This window comes from Alligator mississippiensis, chromosome 4 (assembly GCF_030867095.1).
Source record: "Alligator mississippiensis isolate rAllMis1 chromosome 4, rAllMis1, whole genome shotgun sequence".
NCBI classification, from domain to species: Eukaryota; Metazoa; Chordata; order Crocodylia; family Alligatoridae; genus Alligator; species Alligator mississippiensis.
Window position 1 is genome coordinate 69,300,071 of NC_081827.1, and position 19,642 is coordinate 69,319,712.

A 19,642-nucleotide genomic window follows, 5' to 3' on the forward strand; every position below is an offset into this window, starting at 1 on the left:
TCATCCATAGTATAATAAAGGGGCAAGATTTAACTCACTGTAAGGAAAAGTGCTGGGGTGGGTAAGGTATTATCATAATAGAAGCTAATTTGTAACCTTAACTATAGCCATTGCTACCTTTTTGCTGCGATTAGCAGTACTTCTATCAGCACTAAGTACTGCATTTATTATTTGTGATTAGTTCACGCAGGAAAGCTGTGGATGTTTTTTAAGAGAAGGCACAGGAAATGTATTTCAGTGTTCTCTTTTAATCTATTGGATGTTTGAGGGAGCTGATGGAAATTACACAAACAGGAATAAAAGTATGCTAAAACACAAATATTCTTATTTTAAGAGTAAATAATACAAAACTAATAGTCCCAAGAAACACAAGAGTATCATTTTACTTAAAATATCTCCTTGTAAATATATCTAGTTAAGCAACCAATATCTCCCAGATGAATGATTTTTACCCTGAAAAGTGGACCAGAAGGGAGCAACTGCCTATGTACTTAATTTCTCCCTGCCTGAGTCCCCTTTAATGATCTGCCATTTATAGGGATTCATTATCCAAGTGCTGTACACGGGATTAGCCATAAAAGACCGAGAAGAAATCTTATGACACTTTGTGGAGTTTTGGTGCAAGGGCCTAAGGAAAACTATTTTTAGAAGTAAAAAGAACTTGGTGACCTGAATGTAGATAGGACACGTAATGTGGACTTAGTCACTCTGCTGACTACTTTAGCCACTTCTTCTCTACGTTTATTCTACGTTGTATGGACTCCAAGCACTACAGCAAGTAATGCGCCACTACCATGCATTTGGAGGGAAATGTAATCTTTTTTTCCCCCCTTCTCTATCTCTGCGCTACAAACAGAAAGTGTGTGCTTCCTCCACACCCACTCCCTCTGCCAGCAGCGCCATTGCAACTTCCTGTCAGTTTCTCACTGTGGCAGACTTCCTCTGAATAAGTGTTATCTGCCATGGCATATTAACTGTTTGCTCGCTACTGAGCATTTCCCAGAAGAGCTGTCTTCTTTATTTTTAACACTTACTCTTCCAACCCATTCTGATCTGGAGAGAAAAGGAGCCCTGGTGACTTTTGGGAAAAAAAAGGCATCTTCTATTATTTAATAGAAAATGAACGTATGTGGAGCAGGGAGAAGAGCCAAGACACGTTGCCGTTCTTTCCACATTAATAGATCCCCTGTGGATTTCGGTGGAGGCTGACCCTAGTTGTCAGGAGGCTTAGTAATGCAAGCAAAGAGCAATAGCGTTGTGTGGTTTCTGCTGCCATGTGGGCGAGCATCTGAGGTGCTTGAGAATCAGGGGCCTCGCACTTGTTTTTCTTACGCACGTTTCACAGGTTTTTGAGTCATAGAAGAGGCTCACATCCGTGGCTAGCAGGGGCGACCCGGTTACAGAGCAATGCTGCGGGTGTAGAATGAGGCCTTCCACCCAGGCCAGGCCAGGTCTCTGCCAGTGGGGTTCAGGACACGGGGGCACTTGCACCCATTGGGTGAGGGCCGGTCCCGCTGTCTGCAACCCTGACAGGCGATAGGGGAAGCTCTCCCGCCCGCTAGAACTAGGCGGCCGCAACACCGCCACCCCGCTGAGGGGAGGGCGCCGCGACAGCCTGCGCCTGCGCAGTGTGAGCCGGGGGTAGAGAGGTCACCCCCGCCCCCCGCGCGCTTCCTGCCCCGCCCCCAGGCCGCGCCGGGGACGCCAGAGCGAGGCTAGGCGTGTGGCGTCACGGCGGCGGCCTCGAGCCTCGCCCAGCAGCGGCAGCGAGTACGCGCGGGAGTGGCGCGTCCGGCCGGAGGCCACACGGGCAGCGGCAGCGGCGGTGCCGGCCGGTAGGTAGGCAGGCGGGGAGCGGGACCGGGACCGGGGCCGAGGGGGCCGCGATGGTAGGGGGGCAAGTGCGGGAACATGGCGGAGGCGGCCCCGGCCCGGCCCGGCGCCGCCGCCGCCCAAGTTGTAGCGGAAGCGGAAAGTTGCGAGGCGGCGGCGGGGCGGGGTCGGGCGGCGGCGCCCCGGCAGCCCGCGGCCCCGCCTAGGCTGGGCGCCCCTCCGCGGGGAGGGGCCCGCAGCTCCCTCCCGGCCGCGGGGTCCTGCCCAAGTTGCCGCGGGGTCTCCGCTCCCCCGTGCGCTATTGTGTGCGGAGCTGCGCCGAGCGGTGCCCTGCGGAGGGTCCCCCCGTCTCCCCTCCCCCCAGTCGCCTTCGCAGCCCGGATGTCGGGGGCAGCACGTCGGAGAGTCGTCGGGGCCTGAACAGACCCTGGCTCCGGAGCCCCCGCCGCGCCCCAGTGGAATAAGCCCCGGGCTGTGTTTAGGGCGTGTTAGGCTCTTGGCCAGCTCGAAGGGGGTGGCGGGCCACGAAACCTCTACCGATCTGCTGTGTATCGCCCTTTCCTGCAAGCTGTCCCTTTAAAGAAATAACGTCCGGGTCCAAAGGAAAACGCTTAAGCGTTTGTCATAGATATTGTCTGGTTCAGGCAGCTCTAACAATCTGGGTTGGGTTGTTTCTACAAAGTTTGCTTAAGTAAACCATAGAGGAATCATAAGTTGGGCTGGAACGGACCTACAGAGGTCATCATCTAGTCCAGCTTTTCTCAACTGGTAGGTCACGACCCAAAAGTGGGTCAGAAGAATATATGAAATGGTCACAAACAAACTTTAAAAACAGATTCTCCTTTAAAGGAGGAAAGTGTGGGAAACCATGCGTTTTCCCTTGCTGGCTGGCAGAGCTCCTGCCTGCAAGAGGCTGCTTGGGGCCCCCCACAGGCCCTACACAGCTACCCTTGGTTCCGCACGCTGGGGGCGGAAGGCACTCAGTTGAGACTGGCTATTGATGTTTGCAAATGGATCCTGGTCCAAAAAAGGATGACAATCACTGATCTAGGCCAAAATGTGATTGTACAGAACACCAGTCTCTTCTAGAGGAATTTTGCTGCCTTAAAGGTCTGGTTTCAGTTCCAACATGCATCAGCTCCACTTTCAAATGTTTTAGCAGTGAACTAGTGGACGGGGTGCTTTCCCAAGCTTTTTTTTTTTTTATAACGTAGGTTCACCTAAATATTTCTGTTCCAAAAAAAGATATTGGAAACTCATTTCTTAGTTATAACAAGAAATGTCCTGTAACAGAGATGCCCTAATTAAGTGTTGCTAACCTACTTGATGCATGTACTGTACAACAAATACTTGGATACAAGGCTGACACAGTTCCTTGTTATACTAGGTCATACTTCGAGGCTGCAAAGGGTTTTTCTACCCTTCAGTAAACTTCACAGTAATGGTTTCCTTAATTGTGCAATGGCTTCATGACTGACTTATGCCTTTGTTAAATGGAACCAGTGGAAGAAGTTAATTCAGGGTGCTTTTAAGTGCTTTTATCTACTTTGTTCAGGATTCTGGTTCCTTATTTCTCCTTTCACTGGGAAGAGTCTACAGTATAAAATGTATTCTTCCTTCTGGCTAGAACTGAGATTGCTAACTGATCAGTAAAATGCACCCTGGCTGCTGCTGTAACTGCTGGGTAGCAAAAACTTTGGCAGTGATATTGGCTGTTTGGTTAAAGCAGTTCATCTTCTCTAGGTTCCTGCCTATTGCAGGGACATGCCATCTAACGGTGTTAGGAGATTTCTGGAGGCTATAGACAGCCACGAGTCTTGAACTTAAGTTGTAATAGATACTGTAAGTATTCAAGCCTTGCTTGCATAATACCTCTTGCAATAAAATTGATCATGCTTAGGACTACTTGATCAGCCCTTCCCTCCTTACCCTACTCCTAGTAAAGACTAACTCAGCAATAATTTTTGACCTGTTACTTACAGGCTAGAACTATGCTATCAGTTCACTATTGCTAACTTGGAAAAAGTGTATTTCTGTCTTCAAGAATAAACCTGGAGTTTGCTTAGCAGTTTTCCTGGCTTCCCACTATTTTACATAGTCAGTCAGTCAGTCAGTCAGTCTCTCTTCCCCCCTTAAAAAGGCCTCTGTAAAAGAAACTGTGAAACTGACTTGAAAATATACAAGCTGAAGGAATAAAAGAGAAGAAAGTTATTTCCTTTCATGTGCCCTGGTTTTATATAGTGTTTGGTTCAGCTGCCAGGTCAGTATGGGCGGAAAGAGTATGTTGGATAGAACCGCGCAGTCTTTTTAGAACTCCACTGTCAGACAGTCCATCAAGACTGGCAAGGCTCACACCTACTTTAATCTCTGTTTCATGCTGTGAGAGCTTTATGTGTTAAGACAGGCTGAACCAAAAAGGAAAAGGGTCATTCTGGAGCAGTAGCTGTACAGGTACGAATCTGAGAGAGAGGGGAAATAGAACCTTTTCAGAGGATTGAGAGAAGGAAAAAGGATGTGCTGGAGTGTAGTTAGCTTAGTTAACATCTAGCAGTTCATAATGTTTACTAGGAATCTAAATGCAATCTCTCTCCTGTCATCACCGTGTGTACCTAAAGGATACTCTGTTGAAAACCCTCAGTTTGCTTCTTGTAAAAACTAAAATTCCTCAGACTGTCACAACTCTCAGTGGAAATTTCCCTGCCCTTTTTTAACTTAGAATAGATTTAGCAGTTCCTTTATTATGATAGCATTAGGTACATTTGGTGTGTGGTTGCATAGCTATTGCATGCATTTGGCATTAGGACCTATGTGCTTTGTGATCTCTGAGTTCCTGTTGAGTTAGGGCAGATACTGTCCAGCCAGATACACCAGAACCAAAGGCAGAGAGATTTTACACAATCTTCTTCCTGTTCTACAATGTTGAAGCATTATCTGAAATAACTTTCAAGTGCATGTGACGCCTCCTCTGGTCAGGTGTGTTTGAGTCAGGGCCTCAAAGACTCTCTAGATCTAGTTTTTCTATCTATTTCTCTTTTTTTAAGTTAGGTGAAATATCTTAAATGCTGTTCCAAGGAGTAAGTTGTTCAGCCTTTTCTGTGCCAGTTACTAATACCATGTTAAAGAGCATTGACTAAAACGTCTAGGATATGTTCTTAAAGAACCTTTTGAGTCTTTTTTTGTTTTTCCCTTGTGCTTATACAGAAACTGGCTGGTATCATTACAGTGGAATGACTATTCTCTTGTAGCTATACCAGTTAATTGCCATGTGTTAGACCAGCACTTAGCAAGGGCTACATGGTTGAAGCTATCTAGCGAAAATCAACATCCCTACTGAATGTATTATAGTAAAAGGCCCCTTTCCAAGATGAAGTTAAATCAGTTTTTTACAGAGCTGCTCATGCTGCGGGTGGGTTGGGTTGGGTTGGGAGTCCTTTCGTGGGACACAAAATTAATTTGTAGCTCATCTCTGTCATTCAAGAGCTGTTTTTGTTTACCAGTCTTGCCTTCTACTTTGACTCTATAATTCTTCTTACTCACCAGCTACACCCTCTGCCTGCTTGAGAACTTAAGGAAATTAGCTAACAGTTACAGGTTACTCTTTGGATTGAGTGAGGAGGGGAACCACATTCTGTGGTATCCCTCAATCTTATTTTGGATCCACAACTAGAAATCTGTATTGGAGTTGACTCTAGTTGAAGTGACTTCTGCTATGTAGCCAGGAAGAAAAAACTGCCCAGCTGAGCAGGTACATAGGGAGAAAGACCAGACAACAGATCAGGATAGCTTAGCTCAGGGGTTCCCAACCTTTTTATGCTGAGGACTGGCAGACTGTGGACCAGTAGTGACTGGCATACTGCGGGCAGGCAGCCAACCCTTTTTTATACTCGATATAAAAAAGGGTTGGCTGCCAATTTGCAGTATGCTTATCACTTCCAGTCTGTGGTTTGCTGGTCCTTGGTATGCTGGTCATTTCTGGTTCACAGCAGCCAACCCTTCTGCGGACCAGCAGCTAACCCTTCGTGGCCTGGGGGTTGGAAACCCCTGACCTAACTCTTCTATTGGATTTAGGGTTTTCTTTCCTAGGAATTGTGGCTGGGACCCTGCATTTCATGCCTCTTACATCTTACATGTACTGTGAGATTCCTGGGCTCCTTGTCCAGTTCTTCTAAACAAAGAAGGTTCTATGACAGTGGTGTTTTACTAGTAACTTCAAAACTGAATTAATGTGGCTAAATAATCTTAGAACTACACTGAAACTTCCTTTTTCACATAAGCTGTGATAGGTTTGGAGTTGTGTTGTAGCTGTGATGGTCCAGGGAATATGCAAGAAGCAACATTTTTTTTTCTCTTATTGGACCAAAAGAATAGTGTTATAGAAAGCTTTTAAATGATTTTTTTTAATTGGGCTTGTATTCTTTTTTGCTTGGTGTATAGTATAAACTAGGTCTTCAGGGCACGTGTATATTGAAAATCTGTATAACCATAATTCTGGCCTTTCTTTCGTTTTGCTAGTAGACTTTTTGAGACTCTTGAAGGTATTCTAGATTTCCTGTTTTTGGAGCATTCACAAGGGTTTTGTTAAACTTGCTTTTTTTTCAAAATATTTAATGGACAAATGTATGGAGGTAGGGAGAACCCAAGCTTTGAAAACTAAGTTTTATGTTCATCAGACATTGGATCAGGCCACAGCCCATCTATATTTCTGCTCTAAAAAGGTGGGATAGAAAGTTAACTTTTAAGATGAAGCTGAATTCCAGTGTACTGTGTGTAAACTTGGGTTAGTTAGGCAGTTGTAGTGGGAATATGCTAATATGTTTGTTGGTGGTATCCATTTTATCCCTGTGCAAAATTCAACGCAATTTCTCTTTCTCTTTAAACTCATGGCTTGATGTTTCTATGTTTTGCCTGTAATTAAAAGTTAACTTTATTGGGAGAAGTTTAAGCAAAAATCACTCAAAGGAGTCATGATCATAAATGTTTGAAGTATTCTGAAAATAAATAAAGTTTAAATGACCAGAAGTAGAACGTTTCCATTCCACATTCCAGCTACTATTGAAGTGCACTTAAGTGAAACTTATTCCTGACTTTATGTTATGACTTTCTGAATCTCATTCTCCACACTTAAAGTACACTTCATATTGGATTTATTTGCTAAGCTTGTAACAGTGCAGTTGAGAAATTGAACTGCTCTTGCATGTGTGACCAAGCTTAGCTGAGTAGTTACGCAAGCATTAGATGTGCATGTGTCTTAATACTTTATCTCTGCAGATACCCTTTGCTCAATCCATGTGACCTTGTAAAATGTGAAGGAGTTCATATGGCTTGGACAGTTTGAAAGAGGTAGGCAGCAACCCTGTTCTAAGCTTTTTTAGCTGTGAATTTCTTCTTTTTCTCAGAATGGCTTCTTGTTTTGGTAAGTGGGATTTCATAGGTTTCATAGACGTTAGGGCTGGAAGGGGCCTTACAAGATCATCAGGTCCAGCCCCATGCCCAAGAGGCAGGAAATCATCTGGGGTCTGATGGGTTTTGAGGTGTAGTTGAGTTATTGCCAGTTTATTAACAGTGTTCTTTTAAGAATGTGGTTACTAAATTGCAGTCAAACTCTCAAAAGTTAGGAAATGCCATAATTAAGGTTGCCCTTAATTATTCAAACCTTGATTTGGGCTTATCATAGAATTACAGGACTGGAAGGGACCCTGAAGGATCATCGGGTCCAGCCCCCTTCATGAGCAGGAAAGACATCTGGAGTCAGATGACTGTCCAGTCTTCTCTTGAAAACCTCTAGGGTAAATGATTGCACCACCTCTGGGGGGAGCTCGTTCCATAGTCTGGACACCCTAGTTGTGCAGAAGCTTTTCCTAATGTTCAGCCTGAAACTCTTCCAGGAGTTTGTGGCCGTTGTTTCTAGTTTTCTCCCAGGGCACCCTGGTGAACAGTTGTTCACTGAGCCCCTGATGTACGCCTCTGTTATAGTGGTAAGATGCAATCAGGTCCCCTCTCAGCCTTCTTTTCTTTAGGCTGAAGAGTCCGAGATCCCTCAGCCTCTCCTTGGATGGCTTGCCATGCAAGTCTCTGATCATATGGATGGCCCTTCTGTAGACCCTCTCAAGCTTTAGCACATCCTCGTTGAAATGTGGTGCCCAGAACTGGATGCAGTACTCCAGCTGCGGCTGCACCAATGTTGAGTAAAGCGGGAGAATCAGTTCTTTGGATTTAATGGAGATGCATCAATTGATGCATGCCAGAGTTTTATTGGTCCTAGTGGCTACTGTGTTGCATTGCCGGGTCATATTCATGCTGGGGTCTATTGTTACCCCTAGATCCCTTTCATTTGTAGTGCTGGTCAGGTTAGCAATGCCTAGCCTGTAGGTGTTCTGGGGGGTCTTCCTTCCCAGATGCATCACTTTGCATTTCTCTTTGTTGAACCTCATCTGGTTCTGTTTTGCCCAACATGCCAGCCCGCCTGTCTAGGTCTGCTTATATTTGCAGCCTATCTGCAGGTGTGTCTGCACAACCCCATGTCTTGGTGTCGTCCGTGAACTTGGCCAATGGGCTTTTCACCCCTTCGTCCAGGTCGTTGATGAAGACTGTACATATTTTGCGTTATCTTAGCTGCATGGAAACAAACTTTTTTTCCCCTGCAGGGTCTCTTCCTCTATACTGAATAAGTAGCTATTCACTTTTTTTTCTCTCGATTTACTGAATAGCTGTATGCCTTATTTATTGAATTCTGTCTTAACTTCTTATTGGACTTTTCTGAGTGTGTGTATCATTATAGGATCTGAGTGCTTTATAAACTAATTTACTTCTCTTCATTTTCACTGTTGAGTTGATATCTTTATCTGAGAGGTGAAGAGCCGAGGACAAGTAAAGAATTCACTAGGTTTAATGCTTAGATCCAGACTTCAGTGTTTAGCATTTTTATAACTTTTACTATGTTCTAAATACAGCTCCTATTTACTTCAGTTGCATTTGAGTACTCAATACTTTTTAGGAATTAAGCCTTGTATTTTTTTGGGGGGTACTCGGATAATAAGGAACATTAAATGTCTATATGTGAAAAGATCAGTTGAAGTGATCAACCCAGCATTGCTTAACAACTTTCTGGAGTAGGTAGGGATAGAATTTAATTCTGCATCATGGCATTCATTTTCCTTAACCACAAGACCACCCTTATTCTCTATCTCCATGCTTGTGTTTTTTTACAGACCTTCTGGTTTCTGCAGCAGTAAGCAAGGTAGGGAGCTTAAGGCCAGCAACATCATTCCTTAAAATGGTCCACTGAATGAGACTGGGGTCTGTACTATTAAAAAAAACCCAAACAACTGTCATGTCATCTAACTTTTGAGTGCTTGATTTTGAAGAGCGATGGTGTTTAGATGTAGCTTTTACCATGCTTTGCTTTTTGTTTAGAAAAAAAGGGAAGACAAACTGAATGATCAAATTTTATAGTGTAAATACACATTTATCCCCATACGGCCCATAAGAGTGGGAATCTTCGGATCCACGGCAGTTTTCTATCACTTAAATATAATGGGATAGACAGTAGCAGTAGTGGGTTGCTATTCTTTGTGTAGATGAGCCACTAGAGGGGGTGAAGAAACATGCATGTGAAAGGTGTTGTCAGCAGCTAGTGATAGATTGAATTCTGAGACTTAATCCTGAGTTCAATTCCAGGTTCAGAAGGGGAATGAGTGTTATGGTTAACGAGTTCTGCTCTTTCTTGCATATTCTTACTCATTCTCTTCTCATTGCTGCATTTGGGCAAGCCAGGCAGCCTTTTTTTCCCCGCCTTGATGCTGCCTGGATGTCAGCAAGAGAAACAGAAAGCAGGAGAGGCAGTGTGGGACGTTTTAGTGTGGCTCTACAGTCCTCTTGGTTGCTTGGAGGAGCAAATTCAGGTAAAGCTCCCTGCTTCCTCAGCTCTTGCTGTTTTAGTATAAATGTGCTTAGCTATTCTGGTGAGGACAGAGTGTTTGCTTGGTATGTAAGAGCAATATGGGAATTAAGTATTATTTGTGCAGGTGGCAACATGTGTTTGAAGCTGGCATCATTCACATATGTCCGAAGAAATGTAAACTGAGATTTTTGCTGCCCCCCCTCCCGGCGCGGCTAAACTTGGCCTAGTTGTATGGACTTTCATGTCAAAGGCACATCCTATACATCAGCAATTCTCGAACAGGCACCTGATCTCAACAACTCAGTGAAATGGTTTCAAGGAAAATTTAACATTTTTTTTAAGGTTTGTTTTTTTTTTTTTTTTAAACCCTCTAAACGTTCTTGAGGAAAAGGCTGAAGTGAAAAATTCATTTTGAGGCAGAGATCCTTCTTGGAAGATGTCAGTATGAGCAGATGAAGTTTGGTAAACCTCTGAACAACTGAAAACAGGGTCTCATACTGGAAAGTGTTCGGCCACCTTAACGTTCAGTATTTCTACTAGCACCAGATGTTTTCCAATTCAGCTGAGCTTTGAAGTTACTGGGTTTTGTTTTCTTTTTTTGGTTCTTTAATTTTTTTTTAAATAAAAGAAAACAGCCCTGCGTTATGCTTGTATATTTAAGAAGCCAACTGGGAAATGGCAGCAGATTACATGTTGCAGTTTTTAAAGGAAGGGAAAAAAAAGTGTTTGTACCCTTCAACTCCTCTTGTGTATAACAGTCCTGATCATTCTGAATTCTCTTTTTACATTAGAAATTTTGATCCTATCTACTTGAAAAGTTATGATTATTTTTAATTTCATTTCAGTAGTTTTGAAGAACCAGAAGGGGGAGGGAGACTTCTTAAAACTAGCTTTAAAGTTCTGTTAACTATATTTCTAAACATTATGAAGAAAGGATGACTTTAAAATTGAATTGAATTGCCACTTCAGGTTAGGTGCAAGTGCTAAAATAAAAATGTAGACCTTCAACATATCGTAGTAAAACTAGGGAAGAAGAGTTTGTATTGCAGACCTTTTCCAAGGTGATTGAAAAAAAGGCCTTTCTATAAACAGTTTCTAGACCTCTTTTTCTACGTCAAGGAGGCAAAAGTACACAAGCTCATTTTTAAGATAACCTGTAATTTTGTAAAAGTTGTCTACATCAGTTTGATATCTTTGTAAGCCTTTATTTCAGAACTAGTAGTATTATAACTCTTGTAGGCCAACATTTGAGGGCGTGTTCTTTTATAATGAGGGTCTGACTGGTCTGGTAATTAAAAAAACAAACAAACAAACAAAATAAGCTCCCCCTCTCCCCCCAGAAATAGAAGAGCAATGGTACACTTCCCTACAAAACAGACTGAAGTACTATTACTCACTAGAACAGAGGACAGTTTTGCCAGAATGAGAACACCATAACAAATGTAGAGGACTGTTGATTCATGAAAGCTTATAGCTGGGATAGATAATTGCTTCATATTGAAACAAGGGTTGTTTTTTTTTAAGGCTGTTATCTGTTATTGGACCAGACTGTATAGTTGGGAGAGCTTGTCTGCTAGGTTTCTTTCCTCAGCTCAGACCTGAGGAAGGGCACTCTGCCTAATGGCTTGTCTACCATCTCTCCCAGCTGTATAGTTTGGTCCAATACAAGATTTTATTTATTTATTTATGTTTTCTCTCTCCCTCTCTCTCAAAATAGTAACTCTTCTGTTTGTGCTCTGCACTAACACTTGCCAAAAGTCCCAGAGTGGCTGTATGACCTTTGCCAAAATTGTTTTACATGACATAACTGAATGTCATAATTTAAGAAGACAGCTTTAACTAACGATAGCAGTGATAGGTGCTCCTTTGCTATGTTTATGGTCATAGTGGGGATAGCTATCAAATATTGCATATACAAAGGAATACTCTGAACTGCTTATAATGGGGGTTGGCAACCTGTGGCCAGAAAACCTGTGGGGGGGTTTTCTGGCCCCCAAAGCTGGGGGCTTCCCTCTTCAAGTCAAGAGAAGCAGCAGGCCTGGCTCCAACTCCAGCAGTATGGACCAGGTTGGATGCACTTAGAGCTTCGAGGTAAGCTTCATTTAAGCAGACCCCTACAGTAGCAAAACATTGTCGACCCCCAACTTAATTCTTTCCAACAAGAGTTGGGGGTTCTTGTTAAATCTGTATAACTAGGTGGAGCCACCAGAAAAGTTCTTGTACAGTAATCCAAAGTGCCAGTTTAGACATTAATGTACTTGTAACAGTGGCTTTATTGGAGAGATGTGTAACACAGTAAGAACAAACTTGCCTAAAAGATGAAAGGGACCAGAAGTCAGGTCTTGGTGGCACAAATTTTGCATTGGCTTTACAAAGCTGACTTTTAAAGTCAGTCTAGTTGATCTGATGCAAAGCCCTTACGAAGATTCACTAAAACCAGTAAGTGTGCACCGGTATATTGGTCCATATTGGATCGGCACCGATAAAAGGAAAATTGACATTATTGGTGGTCGGCTTTTTTTGGTCAGTGTAGCTGATTAATGTCACCGATAAATGTCATGTGCGTGCATGCAGCTGCAGCACGTACGTGGCCAGGAATGCAGCCTGGCAGCTTGGAGAGCAGTGTGTGACTGGTAAGTCTGTGGGGGGAGAAGGCGCATGGGGAAGGGAAAAGGTGTGTGGGGGACAGATTGAGGCCCCCATGGTGAGAGAGGGCATGGGGCTGGAGCAGGGGTAGGAACTGTCCAGCTGGGGTGGGGCATGGGACGGAGAAGCAGGCAGCTCATCCAGGGGCTGGGGAGTGGTGGGGGGCAGCTCCCTGCTGCTGCGAACACTTCCAGGGCAGGCATGGGGGGGACACGTGCCCCTTGGATTTGTGTGCAGGGTGCGGGCAAGCTGGCCACAGCTACATCCTGCGCTCCGCCCTGGCTGGGCAGCGCCTGCCCCTACCCCAGCAGGGTAAATTTGCATCCTATAGTCTAACTCAGGGGTGGACAAAATACCCATGGGCCAGTTGTGGCCTGCGGAGAGCGATTGTTATTGTTTGTTTTATTTATTTTTGCCCAGCCCACAGCAGGTTCCTTGGCCCTGCTGGGCGGCACTGGGGCACCCTGTCCCATGCCAGCCTGAAGCTTGCCAGGATGCCCACATGGTGGTGGCAGTCCCCAGCCCTTCCGGCTCAGCATAAGGTAGAGTGGAGCAGTGTGGGGGCAGTGGCAGCAGCAGGAGCCCCAGCGAGGGTGCTGTCTGGGGCAAGGGCCTAGTCTCCATGGAGACCATGTGTAGCTGGATGGGGAGCTGCATCTGGGGCTGGGGGCCAGTCTCTCTGGAGACCACATGCAGCCAGGTGGGGGGCTGCGGAAGCAGTAGTCGGGACCATGTTGGGGCCAAGAGAGATGGATAGCAGTGGGGCACCACAGTCCTGTGCCAGCCCACAGCTTGTTCTGGGATGCCTATGTGGCAGTGGCATCCCCCAGACCCGTTGGCTTGGTATGGGGCAGAATAGAGTAGTGTGGGGGCAGTGGCAGCAGCAGGAGCCCTAGTAGGACCTGCCCCTGCATGCTGCTCCCCACCTGCAGTCTCCCTGCGGCTCTGGCCCCAGCACCCTCAGTGGGGTTGCCACTGCCCCTGCACTGCTCTGTGCTGCTTCATCTCATGCCAAACTGGTAGGGCTGGTGGCTACTGCCACTATGCAGGCATACTGGAGCGAGCTGTGGGCTGGGGCAGGGCAGGGGTATCCCCAGAGCCACTTGGCTTCCCAACCCTGGCCTGGTCCTGGCCACTGCTTCCAAGTGTGTGGCGGGGTGTGGAGATGCCACCAGGTCCACCCTCTCTCTCCTCTGTCTGTGGGCTGCATGCCCCAGGCCAGGGCAGGGACTGGTGAGGGAAGGGTGAAGGGAAGCTAAGTTGCCCCCACTTAGCAGGCTTGGTAGTGACATGTGGATGTGCCCTGCCTTCCCTCCTTGGCCTCCCAAGCCTCCTCCACAGGGCTCACAGCCCTCCTGTCCCCCTTGTAGGTGCTGTGACCCCCAGTGAGGTCTGGCAGTGGCTTCCAGCTCTGCCCTGACCCCGTGTTGTCACCTCATCAAGATCCCAGCCCCTGACAGTTCTGGGAAGCTGTGGGGTGGGCAGGGATCTGTGTCTGGGGCTTGGACTCTGATCGTGAAGCAGCGACAGCATGGGGAACAGGTGGAGCAGAGCTGAGATCTGCTTTGCATGGCCCTGCCTGTGGAACCTGTATCTGCCCATCCCATTCCTGAACACCCTGTCTGGGGTCCCATCCCACGAAGGGGTATTGGTGAGTTGTTGCATAGGAGAGGGGTGGGGCTGACCCGGCCCACAACAGCTCACCAGAACAGGATATGTGGATCCTTGGGTCCAAATAATTGCCCACCCCGGTCTAACTGAATCAGAGATGCCTACGTTTTCATTAGAAGCTGCTTGCTTCATTTAGTTGGTCTATAAGGTGCAAATCTACCTTGCCTTTTGTTTGACTTCAGACTAACAGGGCTAAGTACCTCCCTCTGAAGAGTGAAAACATGATGCATTCCAAGTATGATAGATAACTTTATATGAATAATTGCTATCACTGGTGGTCTTTAATCAGTGGCTGCCTTATTTTTCAGTTGGTCTGCCCTGATCATATTAAGAATCTTAGGAATCTTTGTAGAAGATATTCATATCTGGACTATTGTGTAGCTAATTCTCCAGAAGCAGTAGCAGTTATTGAAAAGAATGGATTCTTTTGTTCTAGTAAGCATATAACATCAGTCTGATGTGATAAGTTCAATGCTTGTGGATAGCATATCCTTTAACTGAAAAAGGAGGCAAGGCATGCAAAACTTCAAAAGGTGGCTCAGTGAGTAGGTATTTTACTACTTGCCTGAACTGTTGTAAATTACTGGAAATCTGAGATTATATATATATATATATATATATATATATATATATATATATATATATATATATAGGTACTTCATAATCAACTGTAGTTTTGATGAGCATGTCTTTTCCAAGTTGGTGACTATAAGCCATTAATTAGGAGATGAGATGCAGCAACCCTTTGGGTTAGAAAAATCCCCCAGGTGGTGCTTGGAACAGCTGTATGTTTATGCAGAGGACCTGTACCAGTTCCTTCAAGAGCCTTAGTAACACCAGGCCCATGTAAACAGCTGTGGAGTCTACTTGGTACATAATGGAGCACAGAAAAGTGTCAAAATGAAAAATAAGCGGGGAAAAAATATTGCTGGCATTAAAGGCAGTACAGTTACTGATGATTCTTTACCCCAGACCACCAGGTGGGAGTGCTTGCTAATGATGTATGCAACATCTGTTGCTTGCATGACATAAACAAGTGGGGTTAACAAAGAACTACAGTCACAACAGGATAGCATCATAGTTCCTGAACCGGGTAGAGTGTCGTCTAATGTCAATAAAGGCCATTCACATCAAGGGAACCAAACACAAAGGCTTAGTGGCTCAGCAGGCAATCAATATCTCAGGCAGAACTGAACCACAATCAGCAAGCATTAAGCAAGTAGCATGACTCTGTCTGAAACGTTCATGTTTTCCAACCTGCAAGTGAAATTAGTTATGCAGAAATTAGAAACACAGTGCATATGAACACCTATTTTTGCTTTTAAAGTAGAGCATTCCCCAATCCAAGGAAGTTATTCAAAGGCCCAGTTACTCATGAAGCACAGTAGTGGTGGCCTGTATTTTTGTTAATACAGTAGTAAGCCCCTGCATATGTTGTACCTTCTGAGAGGTAAACTTCATGAAAGGGCAGCAGTTCTTGGTCTCTTCCTGATGGCAAAATACAAATCATGCAACATTAATTTTCACAATTCACTGGACAGTTGAATGTTTGACTTGTAACTAATGTATTCAAATAACCATGGTGATTGGCACATATACTTGAAATACAACAAATATAAAGCTTTATTTGTTGAATACATTGTTTTTACTTAAGCATAAGAATATTTATTAAGCTTAAGAATAAAATTTATTAAACTCAACTTGTGAAGTGTAATGTTAGGCAATGAATGAAGTTCTTTTCTGCTGTGATCATATCACTTGACAACGTTCTTCATCCTAACTTATGATCAGGGATCCGGGTTTTCCATTTCTCACGGGGAAGATGGAGAAAACCGCAGATTTAACCTCTTACCAGAGGCAAACACTGGTTTCTCATTTTATTGGAGAAACCCATAGATTTTGAAGTTTTGCAACAAGCTCTCTGCAGGTTGGCAGAGTTCCAGCCTGCAAAGGGCTGGGAGAGAGTGAGAGGAGGGTGATCAGGCAGGGGGGGTGCCATGTGCAGCTATAAACATGGCTGCTAGGTAGCTTGGAGGGCAGTGGCAGCAAGTAAGGTGGGGGGGAGGGGATTGAGGCCCCCATGGCCTGGGGAAGCTGCCCAGTCGGGCAGTGACTGGGGCTTGGGGCCAGGGCTGCAATGCATGGCTGCAGGGCCCTGGTGGGGAGCAGGATGGGGATGTGGGTGGCTTGTCTGGGGGGATGGTGGGGCTGGTTCCTCAACTGCTGCATGTACTCCCGGGGCAGGGGTACCCATGCCCCCATATCTGTGTGTGGGGCATGGGCGCAGGCTGCCCAATTCAGACTCAGGCTTCTGCCTTGCTGCCTTCCCTTCGGGCCTCCACAGCCCAGCGTGTGAGACCCTGTGCTGCAGGGCACAGCGTGGCCATGCAGGAAAGCTGCTTACCCTTGCGAGCTTTGCGCTGCCCAGGCAACACTGTCCCCTGTGCTTGTGGCTGCAGTGGGAGCAGCAGCGCAGGGTTGTGCACAGGGGGCCTGTTGTCAGGGCAGCGTGGAGCTCGCAGCGGCAAGTAGCTTTGCTGTGCGGCCATGCTGTGATGGGTCGCACACACTGGGCTGTGGAGGCCCTGGGGGAAGACAGCACTGTGGGAGCCTGTAGTAGGCAGTGCGCTGCCCTTGCTGCGTGCACAGATTTGGGGAGCACAGGTCCCTCTGCCCCCTGGGAGTGTGCACTACAGTGGGGAGCCACCCCCTACTGGCTAAGCTCCCAGCAAGCAGGCAGTGGGCGGGGAGGGGGGAACCGGTCTCTGCTCTACTGCAACAGCTGCTGTCTCCTGCCATAGGCAGGGGGGTCTGGACCTGGGTCCCTGGCTTCATAGCCCTGGCAGTTGGCAACCTACTTCAGCAGGGTTGGGGGAGTAGGAGCTGTGGGGTGGGGGGCAAAGTGCACCATCAGGGCTGGGGGGGGAGGAGGCTTTCATTTTAATCATGGATATGGAGGGTTTTATTGGAGAATTTGCTGTTTTTATCAGGGAAAACCAGGATCCCTGCTTATGATAAACACTTAGTCTGAGACATTAATTTAACTCTTTACAATTTGAAGATGGCATTGAGTGGGCAGCTTTGTGTAAATGCTTTTTGCATTTTCATAAGAGTGATTTGAAGTAAGTTGTTTGGTATTCAGCCAACATAAGCAGTGATTTAATTTGTACCTGTTTTGATAACTTTGTGTTACAGGTCTAGAAGCAAATTTGGCTCTTGTCAAAATAGTTGCAGCCTGGCCTGCTTAACTGTTGTAAAGGCTGCACTCTTTCCCTTTCTTGGTTAAGACATGTAGTCTTGCAGCTTCAATTTTGTTTTAACAGCTTTGTATTTAGAAAAGAGAGTCTCATTTCCAAGATGCTTGTACTTGGAGCCAAAGATAAAGAAGTTTTTGAAAATGTCAACAAATGTTATTTTCTGTCTGTTCCTGTAGTCTTCTGTATGTTTCATACATTTCATAGACATTAGGGCTGGAAAGGACCTTGGAAGATCATTGAGTCCAGCCCCCTGCCCCAGGGGCAGGAAGTCAGCTGGGATCATAGAATCCCAGCAAGATAAGCATCCAAACGTCTCTTGAAGGCGTTCAATGTAGGTGCTTGAACCACCACCGATGGCAGGCTATTCCAGATCTTGGGGGCTCAGACAGTGAAGAAATTCTTCCTTCTGTTCAGCCTGAAACGGTCTTGCAGGAGTTTATAACTGTTCAACGTTGTCATCCCTTGGGGCGCTCTGGTGAACAATCATTCCCCCAGATCCTGGTGAACACCCCTGATAACTTTATAGGTGGCCATCAGATCGCCCCTGAGCCTGCGCTTTTCCAGGCTAAAGAGCCCCATAGCTCTCAGCCTGTTGTCGTAAGGTCTGTTTTCCTGACATCTGATCATGCCTGTGGCTCTTCTCTGGACTTTATCAAGCTTCTCTACATCTTTTTTGAATTGAGGAGCCCAAAACTGGACGCAGTACTCCAGCTGTGGCCTCACCAAGGCCGAGTACAGTGGGAGAATGACATCCTGGGATTTGCTTGAGAAGCATCTGTGGATGCAAGCCAGCGTTTTGTTCGCTTTATTAGCCGTAGCATCACATTGAAGGCTTATATTCATCTTGTGGTCAATCATGACCCCCAAGTCCCTTTCATCCATAGTGCTAGCCAGCATAGCACTGCCGAGCCTATAAGGATGTTGCAGGTTTTTCCTCTCAGGGTGGAGAACCTTGCATTTTTCGGTGTTGAACACCATCAGGTTCTCGTCCACCCATTTCCTGAGCCTGTCAAGATCATCCTGGATCACCCTCCTGTCCTCAGGTGTGGATGCTTTACTCCAGAGTTTGGTATCATTGCTTCTGACTCCAATGTCCACATCATTAATGAAGAAGTTGAACAAGATAGGTCCAAGGACAGAGCCTGGGGGAGCCCACTGGTCACAGGGCACCATGACGATTGACTTCCATCAACCACCACCCTTTGGGTCTGACTACGGAGCCAATTCCCCAGCCAACAGATTGTGGTGGACCTGAGGCTGCAGTTTGCCAGTTTTGCCAAGAGGTGATCATGGGATACCAGATTGAAGGCTTGTTTGAAGTCAAGATACGTAACATCAATCTCCTCTCCCTTTTCCAGGTGATGGGTCACCTGGTCATTAAAGGAAATGAGATTGGTCAAGCAAGACTTACCTGCAACAAACTCGTGCCGGCTATCCCTCAGGATGTTGCCATTAGCCAGTCTGTTAAGAATGGCCTCTTTGATAATCTTTTCTAAGACCTTCCCCGGGATAGAGGTTAGGCTGATGGGCCTATAGTTTCCTGGATCCACTTTCCTCCCTTCCTTGAAGATATGCACCACATTGGCCTTCTTCCAATCATTGGGCACTTCACCAGAGCGCCAGGAGTTTTCGAAGATCTGTGCCAGGGGCTGGGCTATGTTGCTAGCCAGCTCCTTGAGTACCCTGGGGTATAGATTGTCAGGGCCCGCTGACTTGAAGGTGTCCAACCTCTCAAAGTGTTCCTTCGTGAGGTCAGCATTGATGGAGGGCAGGGAATCTCCCTCACCCAGGCCTCCGTATCCTGTAGTGGGCAGGGGTGTCCCGTGGAACTGATGAAAGACCGATGCAAAGTACCCATTTAATAGGTTGGCTTTTTCCTGGGTGTCTGTTGTCAGTTGTCCCATCTGGTTTAGCAGGGGTCCAATGTTGCCCTTGCTTTTCCTCCAGCTCCCCGCATATCTAAACAAAGACTTTTTATTGTCCTTGATACTTGTAGCTAGTTGGAGTTCTGTCACAGCCTTGGCTTTCCTGGTTCGCTCCCTGCAGGTCCAGACCAGCACGGAATATTCCTCCTTGGAGGTGGATCCCGTCCTCCATCCTTTGTAGGCCTTTCTTTTTAGCCGCAGAAGGTCTGCTAGTTCCCTGGACAGCCAGAAGGGCTGCTGTGCCCTCTTGCTGCCTTTCCTCTGAGACAGAATAGCATTAGCTTGTGCATCGAGGATCTCTCCCTTGAGGAGTAACCACTTTTCCTGAACTCCCCTCCCATTGGGGTCGTGGTCCTTTAGGGCCTCACCGACAAGCCTCCTGAGCTAGTCAGAGTCATCTTTCCTGAAGT

The 19,642-nt window shown here is 46.1% G+C and overlaps 1 protein-coding gene across 2 annotated transcripts in view; it reads left to right on the forward strand.

Annotated features, from left to right (window-relative positions):
• The first annotated feature begins 1,680 nt into the window (after positions 1 to 1,680).
• RAP1B (RAP1B, member of RAS oncogene family) overlaps positions 1,681 to 19,642 on the forward strand; it is a 60,474-nt gene continuing 42,512 nt past the window's right edge. Inside the window, exon 1 of one of the 2 annotated variants that reach the window (XM_019493343.2) lies at positions 1,681 to 1,839. The gene's annotated coding sequence lies outside the window, so the exon portion shown is untranslated. The remainder of the gene's footprint in view (positions 1,840 to 19,642) is intronic. The other variant, XM_006267067.4, reaches the window with a different exon arrangement.